The sequence below is a fragment of the Entelurus aequoreus genome, linkage group LG02 (genome assembly GCF_033978785.1).
Source record: "Entelurus aequoreus isolate RoL-2023_Sb linkage group LG02, RoL_Eaeq_v1.1, whole genome shotgun sequence".
In the NCBI taxonomy this organism is placed as follows: Eukaryota; Metazoa; Chordata; class Actinopteri; order Syngnathiformes; family Syngnathidae; genus Entelurus; species Entelurus aequoreus.
In genome coordinates this window covers 94,779,899-94,787,398 of record NC_084732.1, presented here as the reverse complement: position 1 = coordinate 94,787,398, position 7,500 = coordinate 94,779,899, and the positions used below count along the sequence as shown (strand labels likewise).

Below are 7,500 nucleotides of genomic sequence, written 5' to 3'. Positions count from 1 at the left end.
AATTCTTCAGGACAACCTAAAATCATCAGCCCGAAGGTTGGGTCTTGGGCCCAGTTGGGTGCTCCAACAGGACAATGACCCCAAACACACGTCAAAAGTGGTAAAGGAATGGCTAAATCAGGCTATAATTAAGGTTTTAGAATGGCCTTCCCAAAGTCCTGACTTAAATGTGTGGACAATGCTGAAGAAACAAGTCCGTGTCAGAAAACCAACACATTTAGCTGAACTGCACCAATTTTGTCATGAGGAGCGGTCAAAAATTCAAGCAGAAGCTTGTGGATGGCTACCAAAAGTGCATTATTGCAGTGAATATTTAATTCTAGCCTGATTTAGCCATTCCTTTACCACTTTTGACGTGTGTTTGGGGTCATTGTCCTGTTGGAACACCCAACTGCGCCCAAGACCCAACCTCCGGGCTGATGATTTTAGGTTGTCCTGAAGAATTTGGAGGTAATCCTCCTTTTTTCATTGTCCCATTTACTCTCTGTAAAGCACCAGTTCCATTGGCAGCAAAACAGGCCCAGAACGTAATACTACCCACCACCATGCTTGACGGTAGGTATGGTGTTCCTGGGATTAAAAACCAACAATAAATATATTGTTGAGTATTGTGGCCAAACAGCTAAATTGTTGTTTCATCTGACCACAGAACTTTCCTCCAAAAGGTCTTATCTTTGTCCATGTGATGTCAGATGAAACAAAAATTGAGCTGTTTGGCCACAATACCCAGCAATATGTTTGGAGGAGAAAAGGTGAGGCCTTTAATCCCAGGAACACCATGCCTACCGCCAAGCATGATGATGGTAGTATCATGCTCTGGGCCTGTTTTGCTGCCAATGGAACTGGTGCTTTACAGAGAGTAAATGGGACAATGAAAAAGGAGGATTACATCGAAATTCTTCAGGACAACCTAAAATCATCAGCCCGGAGGTTGGGTCTTGGGCGCAGTCGGGTGTTCCAACAGGACAAACCCCAAACACACGTCAAAAGTGGTAAAGGAATGGCTAAATCAGGCTAGAATTAAGGTTTTAGAATGGCCTTCCCAAAGTCCTGACTTAAGCGTGTGGACAATGCTGAAGAAACAAGTCCATGTCAGAAAACCAACAAATTTAGCTGAACTGCACCAATTTTGTCAAGAGGAGTGGTCAAAAATTCAAGCAGAAGCTTGTGGATGGCTACCAAAAGTGCATTATTGCAGTGAAACTTTAATTCTAGCCTGATTTAGCCATTCCTTTACCACTTTTGACGTGTGTTTGGGGTCATTGTCCTGTTGGAACACCCAACTGCGCCCAAGAGCCAACCTCCGGGGTGATGATTTTGGATTGATTGATTGATTGAAACTTTTATTAGTAGATTGCACAGTACAGTACATATTCCGTACAATTGACCACTAAATGGTAACACCCGAATAAGTTTTTCAACTTGTTTAAGTTGGGGTCCACTTAAATAGATTCATGGTACAAATATATACTATTATCATAATACGGTCATCACACAAGTTAATCACCAGAGTATATACATTGAATTATTTACATTATTTACAATCCGGGGTGTGGAATGTGGTTCTGAAGAATTTGGAGGTAATCCGCCTTTTTCCATTGTCCCATTTACTCTCTGTAAAGCACCAGTTCCATTGGCAGCAAAACAGGCCCAGAGCGTAATACTACCACCACCATGCATGGCGGTAGGTATGGTGTTCCTGGGATTAAAAACCCAACAATAAACATATTGTTGGGTATTGTGGCCAAACAGCTCAATTTTTGTTGCATCTGACCACAGAACTTTCCTCCAAAAGGTCTTATCTTTGTCCATGTGATGTCAGATGAAACAAAAATTGAGCTGTTTGGCCACAATACCCAGCAATATGTTTGGAGGAGAAAAGGTGAGGCCTTTAACCCCAGGAACACCAAGCCTACCGTCAAGCATGATGATGGTAGTATCATGCTCTGGGCCTGTTTTGCTGCCAATGGAACTGGTGCTTTACAGAGAGTAAATGGGACAATGAAAAAAGGAGGATTATATCCAAATTCTTCAGGACAACCTCAAATCATCAGCCCGGAGGTTGGGTCTTGGGCGCAGTCGGGTGTTCCAACAGGACAATGACCCCAAACACACGTCAAAAGTGGTAAAGGAATGGCTAAATCAGGCTAGAATTAAAGTTTCACTGCAATAATGCACTTTTGGTAGCCATCCACAAGCTTCTGCTTGAATTTTTGACCACTCCTCATGACAAAATTGGTGCAGTTCAGCTAAATGTGTTGGTTTTCTGACATGGACTTGTTTCTTCAGCATTGTCCACACGTTTAAGTCAGGACTTTGGGAAGGCCATTCTAAAACCTTAATTCTAGCTTGATTTAGCCATTCCTTTACCACTTTTGACGTGTGTTTGGGGTCATTGTCCTGTTGGAACACCCAACTGCGCCCAAGACCCAACCTCCGGGCTGATGATTTTAGGTTGTCCTGAAGAATTTGGAGGTAATCCTCCTTTTTTCATTGTCCCATTTACTCTCTGTAAAGCACCAGTTCCATTGGCAGCAAAACAGGCCCAGAACGTAATACTACCACCACCATGCTTGACGGTAGGTATGGTGTTCCTGGGATTAAAAACCCAACAATAAATATATTGTTGAGTATTGTGGCCAAACAGCTAAATTTTTGTTTCATCTGACCACAGAACTTTCCTCCAAAAGGTCTTATCTTTGTCCATGTGATGTCAGATGAAACAAAAATTGAGCTGTTTGGCCACAATACCCAGCAATATGTTTGGAGGAGAAAAGGTGAGGCCTTTCATCCCAGGAACACCATACCTACCGCCAAGCATGATGATGTTAGTATCATGCTCTGGGCCTGTTTTGCTGCCAATGGAACTGGTGCTTTACAGAGAGTAAATGGGACAATGAAAAAAGGAGGATTACCTCCAAATTCTTCAGGACAACCTAAAATCATCAGCCCGGAGGTTGGGTCTTGGGCGCAGTTCGGTGTTCCAACAGGACAATGACCCCAAACACACATCAAAAGTGGTAAAGGAATGGCTAAATCAGGCTAGAATGAAGGTTTTAGAATGGCCTTCCCAAAGTCCTGACTTAACGTGTGGACAATGCTGAAGAAACAAGTCCATGTCAGAAAACCAACAAATTTAGCTGAACTGCACCAATTTTGTCATGAGGAGTGGTCAAAAATTCAAGCAGAAGCTTGTGGATGGCTACCAAAAGTGCCTTTTTGCAGTAAAACCTTAATTCTAGCCTGATTTAGCCATTCCTTTACCACTTTTGACGTGTGTTTGGGTCATTTGTCCTGTTGGAACACCCAACTGCGCCAAGACCCAACCTCCGGGCTGATGATTTTAGGTTGTCCTGAAGAATTTGGAGGTAATCCTCCATTTTCATTGTCCCATTTACTCTCTGTAAAGCACCAGTTCCATTGGCAGCAAAACAGGCCCAGAACGTAATACTACCACCACCATGCTTGACGGTAGGTTTGGTGTTCCTGGGATTAAAAACCCAACAATAAACATATTGTTGAGTATTGTGGCCAAACAGCTAAATTTTAGTTTCATCTGACCACAGAACTTTCCTCCAGAAGGTCTTATCTTTGTCCATGTGATGTCAGATGAAACAAAAATTGAGCTGTTTGGCTGTTGGGTCTTGGGCGCAGTTGGGTGTTCCAACAGGACAAACCCCAAACACCGGTCAAAAGTGGTAAAGGATCGGCTAAATCAGGTGAGAATTAAGGTTTTAGAATGGCCTTCGCAAAGTCCTGACTTAAACGTGTGGACAATGCTGAAGAAACAAGTCCATGTCAGAAAACCAACACATTTAGCTGAACTGCACCAATTTTGTCAAGAGTGGTCAAAAATTTGAGCAGAAGCTTGTGGATGGCTACCAAAAGTGCCTTATTGCAGTGAAACTTGCCAAGGGGCATGTAAGCTAATATTAACATTGCTGTATGTATACTTTTGACCCAGTTCCATTGGCAGCAAAACAGGCCCAAAGCGTAATACTATCACCACCATACTTGACGGTAGGTATAGTGTTCCTGGGATTAAAGGCCAAACTTCATGAATGTTTTTTTGTGACTAACAAGTATGTGCTCCAATCACTCTATCACAAACAAATATATAAGAGTTGTAGTAATTATTGGAAATCAAGACAGCCTCGACATTATGTTCTTTACAAGTGTATGTAACCACGACTGTACACCCCTTTTACCCCTTGCGAAAAAAAAAAAAAAAAGTGCCAGATGGTGCAATAAAAGATGTTAATTCTCATGCTTGTGCCAGCACTGTTTTTTAAGCACCACTCTAAATCTGGAAGGTAAATCGATTGCTTAGCGACGGTAAAAGGCTTTAACAGTCAAGAGGCGCCGTTAAATTATCCGCATCTCATTTTTTTTTGTCTTCATCACGACCGAGGTGCACTTTGCATGTTGTGTCATCAACTCAAAACAATTCAATACAAAACATGACACGACCAGGATGGTAATTACATCTGGCCTTTGACGGGTGTTTATTTGAGTAAAACGCATTACGCCGCAAATTATCCCGTCAAAAAAATCGGTCACTTAGCCGACCCGTGATCAAAAGTACATTTTTTTCATTCGATTTTATTATTCATGAGGTTTTCCACAGATGCAGGATTAGTGACAAGCTATTTGTTATGCATTAGAAAATTTATATTTTCATTATAACACCACTATTTGTTCTATTTGTATACCGTATTTTCCGGATCATAGGGTTTTTTTCTCAAAACTCGATAGTGCGCCCTATAACCCGGTGTGCCTAATTAGAATAATTCTGGTTGTGCTTACCGACCTCGAAGCAATTTTATTTGGTACATGGTGTAATGATAATCCAATCCATTTTATTTATATAGCACATTTAAACAACAAAAATGTTTCCAAAGGGCTGCACAACAATATTAAAAACAATATTCAAATATTATCCTTAGCTCCACCAATGACTGAATGAAAACAAAAAATAAATAAATATAAAACCAATATAAAAATAAATATGATTAAAAACTTAAAATAATAAACTTTAAAAAAAAGTGTGACCAGTAGATGGCAGTCAAACATAAGAGATACGTGTAGACTGCAATATGACTCAAATAAACAACACCAACAATTCATGTGTTCCATTGAGAATATAGAACAGTACACACGGCGCTCAAAAATCTATCAAAATGTTTTAGTACGACTTTGGTAAGCCATGAAGCCGCACCGCCTGATGGATTGTACTGTGCTTCAACATAGGAGTATTATTATGGTGTGTGTATAAGGTAAGACATATTATCTGGCGTTTTCTTTCGCAATATTATGCAACTTTTCTTACCTTCTGGTACCTGCTGATCTGTATTTGGGATCTGCATAAACCCTGAAAAATTGCGCTCGTCCGCCGTTGTAGTCCGTGCTGACCCCGTAGTCGATAAGCTTCTTCCTTTTCTCTATCTTCTTGTTATGGGACATTCATGCTCCGCTGTTGCCATTTCTAATATAAAGTAGTGTCAAGTTCTTACTTATATCTGTCAGTAAACTCGCCATGAAAGCGTTAAAACATACCGGTGTAGTGAGTTTACATTATTCACCCAAGGAACTTTAGTTATTAGAGTTCCGGTCGGATGGTTTTTCACGGGGCACATATCCGGCGTTGTTATTGCACTAGTGAGCCACGGATGAGGAGATGCTGCTCCGTTATTGATTGATGTAAAGTCTGAATGTCATTAAAACAGTTAAAACACTTTTTCCACGAAAATAAGACCGCCCACAAAAGAGCACATCCTGAAGCGACTGTCAGAAAGCGACTCAAAGATGATCTGTAAAACATCATCTATGCAACATTTTGACCAAAGAACCAACATTACATGTTATGTAGACCACAAGGAAGTCTATTTACATTTAGAAAAAAAATAATAATAATATGACTCCTTTAATGCGCCCTATATATAAAAAGATCGAAAATAGACCATTCACCGGCAGTGCGCCTTATAATCCTGTGCGCCCTATGGTCCGGAAAATACGGTAATTACTTTGAAATAGGATATAAAATGCTTAGAAAACCCTGATGCAAATGTTTTCACTTCAACGTGCAAAGGTATGGAGCTAAATTAGCACAGAACTATAGGACATTATGTGGTTGCAGGTAGTAAAAGTCCACAAAAATAGGGTAAAAACACATGAAAACAAGAGAGAAACATTAAAGAATAAGGCATTTAAAAAAAGCACAGAGCTATACATACAGGTACAAAAGTAAAAAAAAATAAAGTAAATAATTTATAAATAAAGTTGATTTGATTTGATAATACATATATAAAGCACCGTGCTTCACACCGTCGTCTGCCGGGGTGCGTTCAAAGACGGGCGAATAAAGTGGGGAAAGCAAAACATGCAACAACCGTGGGCTTCTCACTGTATATTTTATATTTACAGTAACATAATTGAGGTCGTGGTGGGTTTGGGGACCTCAGGTGTAGTTCACATAAAGTGTTGAGTTGAGTTGTTTTAGTTCCTACGTTCCCCGAATGCAACGTTATTATTATTTGCCAGTTTTCGATGATTCAAATTTGAATTTCTAGGAATTTCCCGGGTTTTGAGAGCGACTTACTTATTTTTAAGTCATTGACTAATCTTCATTTATTTTTTCTATAGTTATTTCAATGTTTTTAAATTAAGGACATAACTCATCAAATAAGCATATTTTGGGTTTTTTCCCGCATAAAATCTTCTTTAAAGATTCTGGTTGATCAATTTAAAAGATTCAAGTTTGATAAGGCTTGGTTTCATAATAAAATACATATTTCTAGCTTAATTTCTAAATATAACAATTTTAATTTATGATGTTCATGCAGCTAGTTAATTTCACTACTTTTAAGAATTTTCTTCCTAAAATCAATTTTTTTAATTTTATATTCGTACCGCTATTTTTTGCAGTGTAAAAGACGAGCGCTATAATATAGCCGTGCTTGTCGGGTTTTATTTTAACAGTTGTGTTGGTCGTGACCCCAGGATGCAGGGACAGCAGGCCAAATGCAGGTAAATTTGTATTTAACGACAAAACAAAAATAGTGCAGCAGGGAAGTGCACAGGAAGCATGAGAGGCATGGAGGTACAAAGCAAAAAGGATCCAGGCCTAGTCCAGAGGACACAGGACACAGCCTGATTTGCAGGTACAGGTGAGAGTGCCAGTCCTCGGACTAAAGTGGTGGCAAATGGAGGAAAACAGGAAGTGGAACAAAAATAAGAGCGGTAGACAGGAAATAAACAACATTTATGAAATCAATAATATAGTAGATGTCATGCAAGAGCATAACAGTACCACCAATCTGGGGAAGAAAAAAAAAAAAAGTCAATAAAAGATCGGAAAGACAAAGAGATGAAACAAAACAAAAAAAGATTTGATTATAAAAATTAAAAAAAATATATTTATGAAAATTGAAATGAAGATTGTATTCAAAATAAATACCAGAGTGAATCATCATTTTATTCAACCTGAAGAAAATGATGTGC

At 39.4% G+C, this 7,500-nt stretch overlaps 1 protein-coding gene across 1 annotated transcript in view; it reads left to right on the top strand.

Annotated features, from left to right (window-relative positions):
- LOC133642591 (glypican-6-like) overlaps positions 1-7,500 on the top strand; it is a 196,259-nt gene that overhangs the window by 185,949 nt on the left and 2,810 nt on the right. The window lies entirely within an intron of this gene.